The sequence below is a fragment of the Parasteatoda tepidariorum genome, chromosome 8 (assembly GCF_982258835.1).
Source record: "Parasteatoda tepidariorum strain Cologne lab strain chromosome 8, Ptep-v5.0, whole genome shotgun sequence".
Taxonomy (NCBI): Eukaryota; Metazoa; Arthropoda; class Arachnida; order Araneae; family Theridiidae; genus Parasteatoda; species Parasteatoda tepidariorum.
In genome coordinates, this window is record NC_141762.1 from 42,106,298 (window position 1) to 42,124,445 (window position 18,148).

Here is an 18,148-nt window from a genome sequence, read left to right on the forward strand (position 1 = left end):
ACAACCATTTAAAGAAAATACTGGAGAATGAAATGAACACCTGAGTAAAATTTTAAATGGAATAAATTTCTTGATTCTTTCTCACAACAAAATTGTATCAATATTGTTCTATGGTATGCATTATATTCTTGCGTTAATTAAAGCTTATTGATGAATTCCCAGTGCATTTTCTCATCTGCAATAGAAAAGCTAACTTATTTATTTATTTTTAAAAAAACAATCGAGAAAAATACATTGCTATTTTTCAATTACTATATGAAGCTTACTTTTTTGGGGCTGAGACCAAATTTCGTTATTGAATACTCAACAAAAAATATTAAAATAAAAAATGAAAAAAAAATTTTTCGAAAATTTTAGGTAATAGTATTATTAAGTAATAACATAGTTATATTTACTTGATAAATTTTTGCACCACGCTATCAATACGAAAGATAATAAGACAAATAATAATGCATAAATCGATAATAAGGCATAAATCGAAGGGAGAGTATATGAAAAAGTAATTAAGAACAAATATATTAATATTCTCAATCAGCAGTTGTTTATCAAAATATGGAGTTGATTCAATTAATGCGCTTGTTAAAGCAAGGGTTTCAAGTTTGCAGGAACTTGTAAAGATCCTGGCATTATTGTATTTTTTTTTTTTTTTTTTGATAATTATCGTTAACAGATATTGACGTATATATATCCTCATGTGTTGATTAAGTTTCTCCTACTTTTTAATTATTTCTTTTAAACAAATTAATAAAATTATATTTTACATCGTGTGAAATTCTGTCACAAAATTCATCCATATGTCTTCTCATTTATTGCGTAGTAGCAGAATTCATGAAAGATTTCTGTAAACAAAAAATCACGTTCACTAAACACGTAAGAATTTTGAAGAAATAAATAAAACATTGTCTTGGCGAATACAGTAATGAACTGGAAATGGCATCATTTGCATATGAATAAAAACAAATTGGTTCATTGTTTGTAGGTAAAGAAAACGGATAAGTTGAAAATTTGAATACTGTTGAGTTAAGATAACGAAAAAGACAAAAGAAAAACTATGCCTCTTTTTACTGCCTGAAAAAAAGGAAAGAAATGTGCAAAACACCAAAAAATGTATTTAATATATTTAAAATTGAATTTATTTATTGCCTTTCAGAAATATTTAAAAATGAGCATCATTATTAACGTTTGTAAAAATAAATTATTTTTTCAGGCATAAAAATTTTGAAGGAAAAAAGGCATCTCTTTTGTTTAAATAACTATTGTTCTTGAATGATTTAATATTCTGATAAATCAATAGATTATCAATATTTTTTGAATTCGTAATTTTTCTTTTTTTAAAAAAACTTTTTCTTGATTTACAAATAATGTAGTTTATGTTGCAAAGGTTTGACAAATGTGATATGATTGTTTCCAAATTGCAATATAGTCAACCTTCATCTATCAAAAGTACCTCTCGACTCAATCAAGTAAACATGCATTATATACTAGTGAATTGGTATTTAATATTTATAGTGGTAGTTACACCACATTACTCCCTTTCCAGATTTTTATCTGTGATAGAATTCGATGAACGAATACCACAAGTTGATTTATGAAGTTTATTTATTTATATAATTTTTGCTCTTTATATTTTTTCTTCATTTTTTGTTTATAGCATTTCGCTCATAGTTTTTTTTTTTTCTTTTCTTAATTTTTTTTTTTTTTTGCTTACAGCATTGCGCTTAATTTTTTTCTTTTCATTTTTTTTGTTTACAGCATTTCGCTCATTATTTTTTTTCTTCAATTTTGTTTATTGATCCGCAGGGGCGGATCTACTTAAGGGCTTTTTGGGCTGCAGCCCAGGGCCCCGTGGATACAAAGGGCCCCAGTCCCCATTGAAAACAATAGGTGATATTTTGAATTAAAAAAAATATCTAATATTAAAAAAAAACTTGGTCAGTGTATTTTTTTGCGTCTATTACGGGAGACTTCCCGCCGCGCCGCTTAACGCCCGACGTAATTTTGTTTCTCTCCCCCCCCCCCGCATTTCTGTTCTCGTCGTCTAAGTGACAAACTTGTTTAGTTTACTAATAAATGATAACTCAAAAGTTATAAAGACCTTTATCTTATTTTACTTATAATTGAAAGTACATAATCAGTATAAGAAAAGATTTCCTGCTCTAAGTTGGTAAGTAAAAAAAATTATAAATCATGCTTTTTTTCGTTTTTAATGTATTTTTTTAATGCTAAATGAACTTTTTAATCGATTTTTAATGATAATTTGTGAATTACTGCTCTCATTATTGTGACAATCATTATTGTAGTGCAAAAAATATGCACTCATTAGTGTAGGGCAAAAAATATACGTTTTCTTTTCTACTTAGACCCATAGGTGGGAACTGTTAAATCGTGAAACAAAACTCAAATTTACGTTAAAAAGTTTAAGCCAGACCAGATGGTCTTGTCACTATGATGCTGTCAAAGCTTTGAAAAATAATTATGATGACAGTATGAAAATTTTTGAAAGTTTCAGCTAAAATGAGGATGAGAAAGTTGATTTCCGGAAAGAGGTATGAAATTTATTCAATAAAATGGCGAAACTCGAAAGTACAATTTTAATTATTTTTTGGGAAGAAATTTTGGGGAGACTTAATTTTGTTAATAAAAAAATACAGAGCCCTGATTTAGATATTTGTGAAGGTAACAAGTTAATTGCGTCATTTAAAGACTTTGTGAACAACATAAGGCACCAATCAGATCAGAAGCTAAAGGAATACGAAGAGAAAGCTAAAAAATTAAGTGCTAGTCTGGGAATGGACTACAATGACATAAACAAGAGACGCATTACTCCAAAATTTTCAGATAAGTCTACAGATAAATTCTCAGTATACGGGGCAGAAAAATTTAAAAGAGACACGCTAAACGTTGCGTTGGATAAGCTGATTATGGATTTAAATAAAAGGAGCCAAGTCTATGAGATGTATAGCAAGAAATTCAAATTTTCAATGGATTTGCAAGACAAAAATATGGAAAACATGGATCTGGAAAGTGTACGTAATATTGTTGATTATTATCCAGATGACGTAGACGAGCATTTAGTAAATGAGTGCATTCAGTTAAAATCTTATTTACTTCAGTCTAAGCCAGAGTCTTACACCTCTTGCAGTGAAATTTTTATGCTAATTTATGAAAAGAAACTTATTGATGCTTTCCCAAATTGCTATACTATCTTAAAGATTTTTTTAACGTTGCCAATCACTAGCTGCGAAGCTGAGGGCCCTTTCTCCAGGATGTCATATATAGAAAACAAATATAGGACAACAATGTTGAACCATCGACTAAACCATTTATCAGTTCTTTCCATAAATTGTGATTTAACGAAGGACTTACAATGTGATGAGCAAATAAAGGAATTTGCAGCACAAAAATGCAGAAAGGTTGCTTTATAATTTATACAATAAAACTACACATAACCTGTCAATTTCTTTTGCAATAATGTTGTGCAGTTGCTGTTTGTATATACAAATAGAAATAAATAAATAAATAAAAAATTTTATTGTCCTATTTTTTTCTATATACTTATCTACATCACTATAGAAAACAGTTTTTTGACAAAATGGCTATTAGGGCCCCTAAGTAGATTCAGCCCAGGGCCCCACAAATTCACTATCCGCCCATGTTGATCCGGGAGACTTTTTTTGGGGGGGGGGGGCTAAGTAAATTAGCTATTTAATGTGGATCATCCATCGATGTTGGCGATTTTATATCACGTCCACAGGTCACCATTGATGGGAATTTAAATTTAGTCACTATCGTGTTGTAAATTATAACTGTTGAATTGAAAGCGTGTAAGTTTGTTTACAGAAATGAAGACTCATTGAAACAAAATAACGTAAAAATAGTTAATTAAATAAACAGGAAAAGATACAGCTAAGATAAATCTCAGCAGTGGTTAAAGCAGAAGATAGTGCGGCACTACTATAGAGAGAAACGCGTCTGCGGGTTCGAACAACCGAAAATATTTATTTTATTTGTATTATATCAAGCTACGCTTCGCAGCAAATTTCATTAAAATTTGTCGAATAGTTTTGTATATAGCGAGCACAAATGTACTAATATTTCAGCTTAGCAGTTAAAAATAAATTAGCTACAAGAGATTGAGCCTTTAGTAACTTTATTTTGTTAACCTTCTTCCCTGAGCAGCCGAAGAGAGCGATTCAAAGTTTAAAGTTAATGTTAATTTTTTTTATTATTTTATGAATTTCACCATTTCTCGAAAACTTCTTAATCGAATTGCAAATTTTGCAAACAATTATAAAATTCATTTATTCACAGATAATTCCATACAAATGATAAATGTTAGTAAATATTCATTATTTTTATTATTTTATTAAATAATGGTCGAAAAATGTTTGAATTGTTAGGTATACGATTTTTTACATGATGTCAATGTATGTAATTTTATATGGCAAAATACAAAATTTGAATGAAATCGGTTGAATAGTTCTTGAGAAATCGAATTTTAAATATACGACTTGCATAAAATTCGATTTTTCAGGGACTGTTTAACCGATTTCGCTCTAATTTTGTATTTTACCTTTACATACCTTAAAATGACATAAAATTTTTTATACTTTAACTATTATTAAATAAAGAAACAATTATTAAATGAAGTATTGAAAATATTTGCTGAAATGTAATTTTTGCATGGAATTGTCCTTGGGTTAACGAATTTTATAATTGAGTGCAAAAATTTTTCAATTCACTTAAAAAATTTTTGGAGCTATGGTGAAATAAGCAAAAAGTAAAATTAAGGGGTCCAAACTTTGGGTCGTTCTGCTGAACAAACTATGTGGACCATATTTCCCAGATTATGGCTACCCTTATATTTTGGAGGTAAGAAATCAGAATCCGTTGAAAAAAAAGGTATGTTTATTCTGAGAAAGTGTCTTCTTGTGTCTGATTTCGCAACTTAAAATATCGTTTGCACTAATTAATTAGCATATTTGAGGTCACCCCATCGAACCATTAGGATTGAGTCCTAAAATGTGAATATCCGATCAATAGATTAAAAGTTACTCAGGGTAGTCCGTTTTTTAATTTTTATTTTTTGACGCACTGTACATAACCACTCATCTCCGGATTCTGCGTTATTTTATGATTCCACAATAATTCTGTTAATAATTAAAATTTAGGCAATGATTTTATCTGTAAAAAAATTGTTTTGATTGATGTTCTTGGAAGTCACATTTAGTTAGATTAATATTATATATTTATGGGACTGACATAAAATTTCCTTTTTTTTCAGGGTCATATGAGTCATATTTTTTCAAGTGCCAAGATAAGTTAAAATTGCAGCAGAATAGGTCAATTTTCTGGATGTCAGTCTTTCCACAGTTACAGAAATCTTTGACTCCGTCATAAAATGAAATACTGAATTTCCAAGGAAATAAATCAAAACCCATTAAGAACTATCAATATAATTGGAATAAATAATTCATTTTCTTGTGTGAGTCATGCAAATATCTTTCAAGACTAAGACATTTCGTACTATTCATGAAAAAATATGATTAAACATGGAAATTCGTGTAGACGTCAACTTATATTACAAGAGGCGAACTTTAAACAATGTTGTTTCTCACAGTTTTTTTTTAAACTGATTTAAAAGATGTGCTATGTTTAGATACACCAGAGAAGACGAACCCACAAGAGATAAACGAATCCAACCAATCTGCTTTCAACAGCCGGCGTGCCTCCATACAAGTTTAGATTTTGCAACAAAGCGTGGTACTCACGTGCGGCAAAATTATGCACTTTCAAAATGTAATCCGCTATCAGTCACCACTTTTACCTTGAGAGGTTGTTTAAAGAGTTTATCTTCACATCGATGACATGAGGAAATATATTATGTGAATTGTTGCGAAAATGAAAACAAATATTATTGAGTGTTGGTTGTCATACTTGAAAAATTATGTTTACAAAGTAGCTACACTTGTTCCATGGTTCAAAGTTGCAATGAGTTAAACGATTATGTAACTTTTTCCCTTCCGCTCAAATAAGTTTCATTTATTGGTCACTCTAGATCAAATATTTTTAATGTTTTTTTTTTTCCAATGCCCATCTGTGTTAACATTTCGTCAATTCGGACATTTACAGGCAAAATTCGTTGGCCTCTCTTTCATAGGCACCATATTAGGGGGGCGAACGTTGCTCCAACAATAAGGACAGATCGCTCAGAGAATGAAAGAACATCAATGCTTTGCCCGGGATTCGAACCCATAACCTTTCTGATGCAAGGCCAGCTCCCTGACCCCTACACAGTCCGGTCGGCATATATATAATGTAAAACCAAGAGAATAGGTGATTTCTTTTTCGTTTTATCGATCTTATATCGTAGTCAATATGACATACTTTATGGTATTCAATACTATGAAATGTAGCATGTAACTAACAAAGCGTATTTTTTTTAGTAGGAATATTCATTTTTCAAATACAAAAATAACTCAATAACTAATAATTCAATAACAATAATTAATAATTCAATAAATAATTCCCCATTTCCGACACTTCTCGAATTCTTCATGTTGCCATTACACTGTATTAAAATATCGAGATTCTGTATTACATTGTATTAAAATATCGAAACACATTGCTCCAACTGCCGAAAAAACAGTGAAAGAATAATTTGAATTAACGATGAAATACGACCCAAAATTATGTAAAAAAGTGATTATTTAAATGCTTTTTCAAAAACTCGCATGTCGTTATAACGTCGTAGTTGGAAAAACGCAGAATCGTCAAAATCACATGAAAAATCATTGCAATAGTTGCAACAACAAAAAAATAATAATAAGAGTAAATCGCTTAAATTACGATGAAATCAGCAAGGATAAAGCGTGTCAATAAGTAATTATTTAAATTCGTTATTTAAAATTTTCATGTTGTAATGAAATTCAGAATTTTTGGAACCACTTGGAATGTGAAATAGTTGAAAAACAACTTTTATTTACGATGAAATCGGTCCGAACAAAGCTCGTCAAAAAGTTATGATTCAAAATTTGACATTTTTTAATATTATCAACAAAAAAAAAATTATTATTATTTTCGGGAGCTTTTGCGGGCCGCACATTAACAGTCGGCGGGCCGCAGGTTGTCCATCCCTATTTTATAGAAAAGAAATTCAACAATGCTAAATATTAAAATGGAGCAAATTAATATCTCAAAAATCCCTAAGAACATTTTGAATTAAATTCGTTGACTGACTGAATCTTAGAATGTTTGAAACTGTTTTTTAATACCTTAATACTACCGTAGAAATTAAGAAAACACACAATATTAATTATTTTACCAAACAAATTTGAATCTTTATTTTATAAATTTTATTTTTATGATCACCAATCATTCTGTGGTCTTTTAAATTAAAAAAAAATAAATTAATAGTAATTTTTTAAATATTTTTTCATTGCTAGACTGCCTAAATGTAAAGAATTTTATAGGCTTAATTTATAGACGAAGATTATCTAAAAATAAGGTATATAAATTGTTAACCTCATATGTTTTTAAAAATGTACTAATGAGCATCCGGTAATTTGATTCAGTACAAGATTCCAAAAGCTACTCAGAAATTTTTTTTTTACGTATGATTATGTAAGGAATGTTGCTTGACCATTCAGTGGTGACCGTTAATCTTTCCTGTCTAAGACTTCCGGCAATTAACCGAGATATAAGCTACGTCGCACAAACTTATCGATTATAGTATAAAAGGATGAATTTATTTGCATTCAGAAAAAAGCTGTCTATGGCAATCATTTAAACTTTCTCAGTAAGCTAATCCCTGTTTCATCTTTCATTTTCGCTCAAAACATTGGCCTAACCACCTTTCCTCACCAAAATGATGTCATTAGTAATATAATAACTAGAGCCCGGATTTTGATGACCTAAAAAATCTCAACTAATGCCCTTAAAAAGTGCAAAAAATGCCCTTAAAAAGGACAAAAAATGTCCTTAAAAATCCAAAAATTGCGCAAAAAATGCCTTAAATAAAGTAAAAATATTGAATTAAAAAATGTTTTGCTCTTTAAAACTATTATGAGTCATTTAAAAAATATAAAGCAATGCAATACTTGTTCTGCGTTCATTAAAGTTTGAAAAATTTGTTTTATATCCTAAAATAACAAAAAAAGGAAAATATATTGACACCAAAATATTTTTATTTTGTATAGAAACTTTAATGGATATAATAACTTCCATCTCATAATATTACTAAATATCAGAATTACATTGGATTATTAAGTGTTTTTTGATAACTTGAAATGTAAACGAGAGTCTCTTGTCTGAAAGTAAATTTTCATTCCTGCAGAAGCTTCTTTCAACGTCTACTGATGATATAGGTGCGTACTTGAAAAAGACGGTCTCACTTACTGACAATTCTTCTTCAATTTGAAAAGATTTTGCTTCACCTGTTAATATTCTATAGATTTTCTTCATTGTTTGGAAGCCAGTGTAATAATGAAAATTGATAAAAAATAATAAAAATTGGAAAAAATTAACAAAAAACTTTAAAAAATGCATTAAAATGCAAAATACACCCCAAAATTTGAAGAAAAATGCCCTATAAATCTAAAAAAATGCTCCATAAGACAAAAAATGTCCAAAAATGCAAAAAATGCAAATATCATCAAAATCCGGGCCTTAATAATAACCAATAAATGTACTTTTATTTGTTCGATAGTTTTTCTCATTCCTTTTTCAAAGTGAACTTAATTCCGTGCAAGTTAATTATAAGTATAGTGCGCAAGAAAAAAAAAAGAAGAAAAAAAAGCATAATCGTGAATAACTTTTGATTAAATGATTTCGATCCCGAACCATAACTCAATCTCAAAGGTTCGAGGTCACCTCAAATATGTTAATTAGTTAGTGCAGACGATATTTTAAGTTGCGAAATTAGACACAAGAGCGTACTTACATGGTTGAATAGTTTCTGAAAAAAAAAAGGAATTTTAAATATAAGATTTTTTTAAAATTCGCTTTCTTAGGAACTATTCGACCGATCTTGTTCAAATTTTGTATTTTGACATTTCTTTGAAATGATGAAAAAATTCGTATACCTCATAATTCAAATATTTTTCTATTCTTATAAAATAAAATATTAAAAAAATAATAAATAATTATCAAAATTAATTCTTTTGCATGGTATTATCTTTGGATACGTGAATTCTCTCTCAGATGAAAAAAAGATGATAATAACTCACGGCTACTGTGGTTTTTCTAGTTTTGTTTCTCATGTTTATTTTTACATTTTACGTTTTCTATTTCAAAGTTTTCTCTCTTTTCACTCTCTGTCAGAGTCTTGAAAATTGGCGTCTATATTTGAGAGCTTAAAACATGTCTGCTGTTATTTTCATTCTGTATATTTTTGAAGAAAATAACGTTCTTAATCAACTAAACTAATTGGTATGTTTGAGGTCATCCACTCGAACCATTCGATTGAATTCTAATGCACGAAAATCTGATTATTAGATTAAAAAATACTCAATGTGATTTTTTTTGTACGCACTGTACATTACAATTTTTCCAAAATTCATAATTATTGAACCTTACCTACGCCTTTTTTTCTTTTAATGAATTAAATTAAATAAATGAAGCTTATGAAGATTGATGTCAAACATTATTAGTATCATTAATTAAACCTTTTCTTCTTTGAATCATCGTATTACAGATTCGAATTAAGGTTACAAATTACCTAAATGATTTACATGCTTCGTATTTTAATTTCGCCCCTGTGTAACAGATGGTTTACTTTTCATAATTTTTGAAATTTATAATTATTTCTGGATATTGTTTTAAATCACTGCTTGAGTTCAAACCATACAAATGGGTTCGAACCCAATATTGTGTCAATACTATTCTTTTTGACTAAAGAGGATAATTTAAGGCAAATGTTCGCATTGACTTGTTAAATTGAACCAATGAAATAAACTATTTCGATGATTTCCCTCAATTTAATCGGTTGAGACGAATCTAAAAAGAGTTGATTATAATTCAGTCTTACAAATCTATTAATTAAAATCAGATTGAATGACTTGAAACAGAGATCTGAATCTATCAATTCCAATTAAATAGTTCTTAAAACCATTGGTTTAAATATAATTATTGAGTAAATTGATTTGCTTGATTCGAGTTACTTTTTTTTCTTTTTTATCAATTTTAATGTTTTAATCAAGTATATCTTCTTAATATTGATCCATATTTTTAAAATGAAAGTAAAACATATTACTTTCGCTTCATTTAAAAGTCAAAAACATTTCCAATTTAATATTTTTTATGGACTGAATTGCGTTCATATCCTATTTCTATTAGTTCTACTACACATCAAGTTAACTTGCAGCGTCAACGTCGATAAATAAAAAGAAAACTTATCAATGATTTCATTTATCCCGCTCTATTCATCCAATGCTAGATGCTTCTAACCCGCCAATGATAGATGTGTGGTTATTAACCTTTCTGCACAGTGACATTTTTCTACAGAATTAAAATAAAAGTGAAAATAAATCTCATTTTTTATTCTTTTTCGTATTTTTAGGATCAAATAAAAATTTATAAATGTTATTCTGTTGAGAATATATTTTTGGATTACGGTGGCTTCACGGAGTTTAAAATGTTGTTAAGAAGATGAGTTTTCAAATCTCTGATTATATTTAACCACAACTTGTATTTCCTAATTCATTTTATTTTTATGTTGCCTTTATGAGATAATTTTTAGCAAAATACCAATGAAATGGAAATGTTTTTTAAAAAGAAAATATAATATTTCTAATAATATATTGAACAAATTATGAACACAACAAGAATTTATAAAATATTGTATTAGTATTTCCTACCGCGCTTTTCAAATCAAAATAAAATAATTCTTTAATAAAGAAATATAGTTCTTAATAACCACTTTGAACAACAGCTTTCATTTGCTGTTAAAAATGAGCAAATTAGAATTGGAAGTAAACCGTAATTCAGCTGATTTTTTTCACTTATGTATAGGTATAAATAGGTATTATGTATAGGTGAAAAGAAAAGTCATAACTAGACTAGATATAGTAGAAGGACTACAAATTTAGCTATCGGAAATAAAACCTAATTTAGGATTATTAATGATAAAACGATGAAACATCTTCATTGCTCTAATTAAATATTTCAAAAATAGTTTTTAATAAGCTTCACAATTATCTTAATTAACTTAACTAACAAAGTCGGGGTTCCGCCGAAAATAGATTGATTATTTAGGGTTTCGAAGCCGAAGAAAATTGGGAACTGCTCAATTAGAGAATCAAAAATGTTTAGCAGAAAACTAAATTAAATTATTAATTCACCCATTAGTTTGTAAGCAATGATAACGAATGCGCAATGCGTAACAAAATTCTTTGCAGTTCTTCTTTTAATTACAGATTGTTAAGGTTAAACAGTAATAAAAAAAAAATTTTTTTTTTGGTGTCTAGACACCGAGGAAAGTTTTTATTTATAGAACCGATACTATATGTATATTTATGTACTTTCACTTCTGCTTTTTTAACGTTGTTCATTTTCTTTAGTCTACACACAAAGTATTCCCCATCCTTTTTGGGTGGACTATGCGCGTCTTGTTATCGCGAAAATAGAACATCATGTCACAAACTGCCACAATTTCACAATCCCTCCCTCTCCCCTACAAACGTGGTCATCATTAAATTTTCCAGTAATACTACAGTATTTTTACGGTGAACACATTTATAAGCTTTTTCAGGAACACAATGTAACAAATGAAACACAATACCTGTAAGAATTTACGAAAAAAATTTACATAAAATTCCCTTTAGTATTGTAAATTTCGTTTAACACAAATATGAAATAAAATTTTTTAATATAACTTCAAAGCATATTTCACTTTATTCAAAATACAGAAAAGGATATTTGGTAAAGCGTGAAGAAAATTTATAGAAAATGTACTAAGTTTCGAAATGAAACATTCGTTTATCTGTCTCTTTACTCAAGAAATAAAAATTAAAAAGTACTTACGTAATTTTTGCCGGTGATAGCTTTTGGCTTCTTTCTTATCATAAAAAGGAAGACATTGTAGATTTTCCGTCAAAGCAGTTTTAAATAACGGTTGTTATCTGTTTGCAAAAAATAACTTTAGAATAATCTCGGACTATAAATCAATTTTAAGAATACACATTTTGAAACTGCTTACTGAGAATCTAAAGTATTTTAAATGCTTACAAATCAACTGTAACATTTCATTTCATGTAATTAAATGAATATTATAAAAGTTAAAAATAAATTTGCTCTGACAAATTTGCTTATTTAGCAAACTCAACTTGTAAATGCACCTATTTTAGAAAGCTGCATATTTTTCAGTACACTGAGGGAAAAAAAACATAGCTTTGCTAGAAAATGTCTAAGAAACTGGAATTCCATAAGCTTTTCTAGTAACGTTATTGCATTAAACGTAAACACATTTATGTTCATTTTAATGCCGTAACATTATTAAAAAGTTTACACAATTTCAGCTTTATAAAGATTTTCCAGAAATTCTACAGTATACGTAAATACGTATTTACTGAAAAGCAAACTTCCTAATAATTTATTAGTCTTCTCATATCTTTCAATTTCCTAATAATTTAATAGTCTTTTCACTATCAATTTTTTCATCGACCATAAGTTTTAGCAAATACATGTATGCACAGAATTACCCAAACATTAACATTGGATGCCGTAGCACCCACAGAAGTTTCCTGGGAAGTGCAAACAGGAAAATATTATAAAAATAATTAAAAAAAAAATGCTTTAGATACTTTCTTTTTAAGTTTTAAAGATAATTTTACCTATGTATATCAAAACTTTTCTCAAATTCAATAATTAAAGTAAAGTTATAAACCAACAATCTTTGACGAAATTTGCTTTTTTAACTACTTTTCGTTTTTAAAACATGAAAAATTTAATAAATATCATGCTTCATTTAGTTTTTTTTTTTCAAAATTAAATATACTATAAGCACAAAGGAATAAAAATATTATTTCCAGTGTTTATAATTTTTAATTAAATATTTTTTTTGACTTAAAATGCTACCAAAAGAAAACATATTAATTGTGGTTTTAGATTTAAATCGGAGATTAAATTGGAAATTAAATATGAATCATCAATTTAACACGTAACAAGCTTTTGCAGTTACTTAATATAAAAAAATAATATTATTTGAAAGCCAAGTACTGATTTCAAAGTATGTTTTTTTTTTCAAAGGAGTACCCTCTTGACCCCTTGTGTGTAGCTATGCAAGTTATAAGTTAGAAAGAAAATGAAATAAGCGGAGAAACAATCAGCTTATTACAAGAATAGTATTTATCGTAACGTTTTTGTGACTAAATGTTTTGAAACATTTGAAATGCTTCTTCAATGACAAATTTCTATAAGATGTTTTTTTGTAACTTTTCAATCACAATTTTATTGAAATGTCGTGTATGTTAAATATTTTAATAATCATAATACGACAATTCAAATTCAAATAATTCAAATAATAAAACGAATTCAAGCAATTAATTTAATTCAAACAATTTAAAGGATAAAACAATTACGAATAAAGATTTGCATAACTTTTATAAATAACTTTTTATACAATTTTGACGCTTTCATTCTGAAAATTTCTCCAGACCTTCACCTGTTAAGTTATGACAGAAAATATAAAAATTCGTTTTACATACATATTTTAATACACGTTCTCATGTAGTAAATGAAATGTTTATAATGTCTCAAAATCGTATAATTTATTGATATATTCATTCTTTGATACCATTTTATTATTTTACATTTTGTAATAAACACAATATTAAAATTATTCACTTATATATTTATATTTAATAGAAAACTGAAGTGGTTTGGATTTTTAAATATTCATATTTTACAACTTGTTTTATTAACAAACAATAGCATTCAGCAGCAGAGAAAAATTTCTTTCCGAGTTATAACTCTAAATTAGTATCATATGCCTCTAAAGTTCATATGTCTCTAAAATTCGAATATTACTCTCAAAGTTTGTAGAATGTTTGAATACAGTTTTCAAAAAAGCTTATTAAAGTGATAAATATTATTAAAGAAAAAAATGTTGTACATTTTAAAAATATTTAAATAGAAAAAAAAATGTTTCGAAGTATAAATTTGTAAAGTCAGCAATCATTCAAAAAATTGTATTTTGTTCAAAATAATAGCATAAATATGCTTTTTTCTATAATTAACCTGCAAATACTATATGTGGTTTAAAATATTATTAGGTAACTTTTCAACAAAAAACTCGCTATATGCCTAATAAATAGTAATTAGATCCACTACCTTAGTCATACAATAGTTTAACTAAATACAACTGCAAAACTAAATTCTAACACATGTAAAGGGCTTTCAGAAGTTTGAAAAATATATAATATATACATTCAATTTTCCTGTACAATTAATGCAATGTAATTAATGAATTTAAAATTGTCTGACTTAAGAAAAATTTTGAAAACAAAACAAACAGCAATGAGAACGGAAACGTAATCTCCGTGATAACCACTCATTATGATCGTAACATAAAAATTCTTATACATTATTGAATTATTAGTAAGTTTTTAAATTATTAAAAACTTAGAACGAATTCATTTTTTTTTTTGATTAAATAAAATATGTTTAGTACTAATCAGCAAATATTTTAAAGGTAAGTGAATAGAGCTATAAAAGTATTCCGAAAAAGAAAAGGAGTTATGGTGAAAATAAGTTACTGAGGAGTTTATTCTGCCTTTGAACCATAACAACAGCTCTGTTAAAGCTTGATTAACAGTGTAATAACAAAATTTTTGTAGTATTTGGAGGCTTTTAACATTAACCATATGAAAATTATTTCCTTCGTGTAAATCATTATTATTAGAATTCAAAACTGGAATATTGTTCATTCATTATTATAATTCAAAAATGGAATATTGCAATTTTAATTATTGTAATTTTAATATTTTAATTCAGTTTTTTAATCCTTGTCCTTTAGATTAAGATGCGAAAATTGAGTACATTAATTAAATTAGTGTTCTATTTAAATTAATACAAAATATTCACTGGATATAAATATTTATCAGTATTGAAATGACTAATGTGAAAATGAGTATTAATGGTTAATTTGAAAATCCATTTTCAAATTGCAACCAAACCAATTCTTTTGCTAATCAGATCATTCATGAAAAAACAAACAAACAAACAAACGACAACTTTGTATTTTTAATATATATGATTCGCGAGGAATTTCATTTGTTTTTTACCACAATTCGTCAAAGAATTTTTCGCCCTTTTTCATCATTTGAAAGAGAATATATAGATTCATTGCTGTTTGCATTTACCCAAGAATATTTAACTATTGTGAAGGTTTTAGTCACGCAATGTATTCATTTTAACGTGACGTATACTCTTCGTATTTCCGGAATTTTCGAATTTCACGACTGTGCGTCTGTCATATTTATCATCATAAATCTTATTGTAAGTGTAGACCAAAAACCTCTTGTCTGGCTCGAATTGAGGCATTAAAAAAGTCTTACTTTGTTATGAATAAAGAAATTAAACTAGTTGGGTATGAAACACGTTATATCACGAAAACATGACCCATATCTTACAAAAGGAATGTATAGTTTTTCTTTCTTCTAAAGGAAATACAATTTTAGAACTTTTATTATTAAATTATAGTTAGCGATTAGCATATCGTGAGTATAACTCGATAGACAAAAATCTATAAAACACTTGTTTTGATTTTTTTCTTCCTTTTAAATTAATGTTTTGTCTTACTTTAAGAGTTTGGCCTACTAATAGGTACGACATCAGATTCGCTTCAGAATTACCAGTTCTGGGACTTAAAATCCATAACTACACAAATTAATCCTAAAAAATGTATTCAACTCAAGAATAAAAAGAACGAGTTATAAGGTTATAGCACTACATCGACAGTATATTTTTTATTTATCGACGACATATATTTATGTTTCAAATAAAGTTATGCATTAAACATTTAATTCCATATGGAATATGAAGGATACTTTTATTAGGAAATAAATATTTTTAACTAGTAAATATTTGACGCAAGGAGAATATTTTATGAAGAAAATAATAAACTTTTAAAAGTTTCTCGGAAAAATGTCTAAATAACAATTTATAAATTGCTATCGTACCATTTTTTTGCAAAACAGCCAAATAACCATGAAAAAGATGGTATTCAAACTGTTAACTGTGAGAAAAACCGTTTAAAATCTACTTTCACCTAATACGATTAAACAAATAGAATTTTATCGCACCAACTAGACCCACCTAATGAGGCCACTTAGTTACTTGCAACTGAGTACATATTAGAACCAAGATGACTAATCTGTCAATCTCATGAACTGGGGTTCGACTCCCAGTTCATGACCACAATATTTTCTCCATTTACACATGAAGAATTTCTAGCATCCTGCACTCTCTAATTTGTGACCATGTACTATTAGAATACAATACTCTCATTCACGCATAGATGGCAGCACCATAAAGCTGCTTAACACAAAAAAGTCCAGCCTTTCGCATCTTTTAAGATAGGTGAAACAACCAGATAAACTAATTAAACCACTAATTTGACTAATAATAAGCAGATAAATTAATTTGCCTCAACGCGGACCGACCGTTTCGGCGGGAGACAAACAGTCGACTCAGAACTGGCACGGACTCAGGGAATTTGACTGTGTAATTTAAACAAAGAATTGCGATGGCCGGTGACTGGTGCTGATGCAATGTGATTTCTGCCCAGTGGTCTGAACGTCAAAGTGAAGAAATTCATCAAAGCTCGTGTAAACTGTGAGAGTAACTATAGTTCATTTGCTAAAAGACAACTCAAGTATAACCTAACTCCAATGCCCATTACTTATCGTAATGCCTAGCTCCAATATTCCCTTGAATTTTTTAAGGGGTTTGAAACCATACTAGTTCTAAACGGTTTAAAAACCGTATAGTTTTGTATCCATGGTCTTATAATCATACTAGTAGTAAACGGCTTCAAAGCCATGGAGGTAAAAAATGTTCTTTACCGTTAATTTTACAGCTAACTGGATGGACTATGGACGTTGAGGGTTATTTTATCGTAATTTTACAATGAAAAATCCTAATAGTGTATGATTTACAAACAAATTTAGCTATTAAGTTTAATATCATTAAAATATAAAAGAGAAAAATCATCAATGAAATTTTCGTATTCTTCATATTTAAGAAGACAAATTAAGTAGAATTTGTTAAAAAATTTTGCCATAGAATATTTTATACTTACTTATACACAAAAAATGAATTTAAAATATAAAAAATAGTATTTAATAAAGTTATTATTTTTCCGATTTTTTTTATTTATTAAATATGCTTTTTTTTGTCTACTTCAATGACTTCCTTTTTTATGGGTCTCGCAAGGATTTTGTCCCAGACATCCACACACGCCATTGGAGAGCATGATGGAAGAACACGTCAAGTGACCTAATGAAAACACTTAAATTTCGTGTTTAAACACGTTTTATAGTCGGCTATAAGAATGGAACAATTTATTATGCCCAGACTGAATAAGAATTGTTTCTGATAAATAATTATGCTTTTTTTTTAATAAAATCCTGATCTTTATTACTCGATTTTATTAAAATATTAAAACAGCTTACCTCTAGGCATAAAACATTTAGAAAAATATTGATCTTTAATGTGTGTGTGTGTGGTAAATTCTATTTCATAAAAAATTACTAAACATAGTCTTCCGCCGATTTGGTATCACAGTAAGAAACGAAACCTTTTTAAAGAATCCTAATCTTTAATAAGATACATTCGATTCCATTAAATTGTTTCTAATTTTCGCAATAAAATGTCAAACCAAAATTAAAGTTTATTAAGAAATTTTTAATATTATGTAAAGAAATTTTTAATGTTTCATCAAGAAAACTTTCTCTCTTATTTTAAGGTAAACGTTCACAACTCTGGAAATGAACTACCTAGTTGCTTGCCAACTAGCTCTCAAGAATGCTCTTTTTGATGAGCAGATAGGTTACTTCGCCATTTTCTTAATTCCAGAAGCTTCACAGAGTTACACACGCCTTGCGAGATTTATTAACACTTAAATTAAATGTTTTATGTCGACTTTTTT

General features: G+C 28.1%; 1 protein-coding gene across 3 annotated transcripts in view; it reads right to left on the reverse strand.

Moving 5' to 3' along the window:
- LOC107456885 (sodium-dependent phosphate transporter 1-A) overlaps positions 1-18,148 on the reverse strand; it is a 92,416-nt gene that overhangs the window by 42,149 nt on the left and 32,119 nt on the right. For 2 of the 3 annotated variants that reach the window (XM_071181463.2, XM_071181464.1), the window contains exon 2: positions 12,022-12,119. The exons of the other annotated variant lie outside the window; for it this stretch is intronic. The gene's annotated coding sequence lies outside the window, so the exon portion shown is untranslated. The remainder of the gene's footprint in view (positions 1-12,021; positions 12,120-18,148) is intronic. 3 annotated transcript variants of the gene reach the window in all.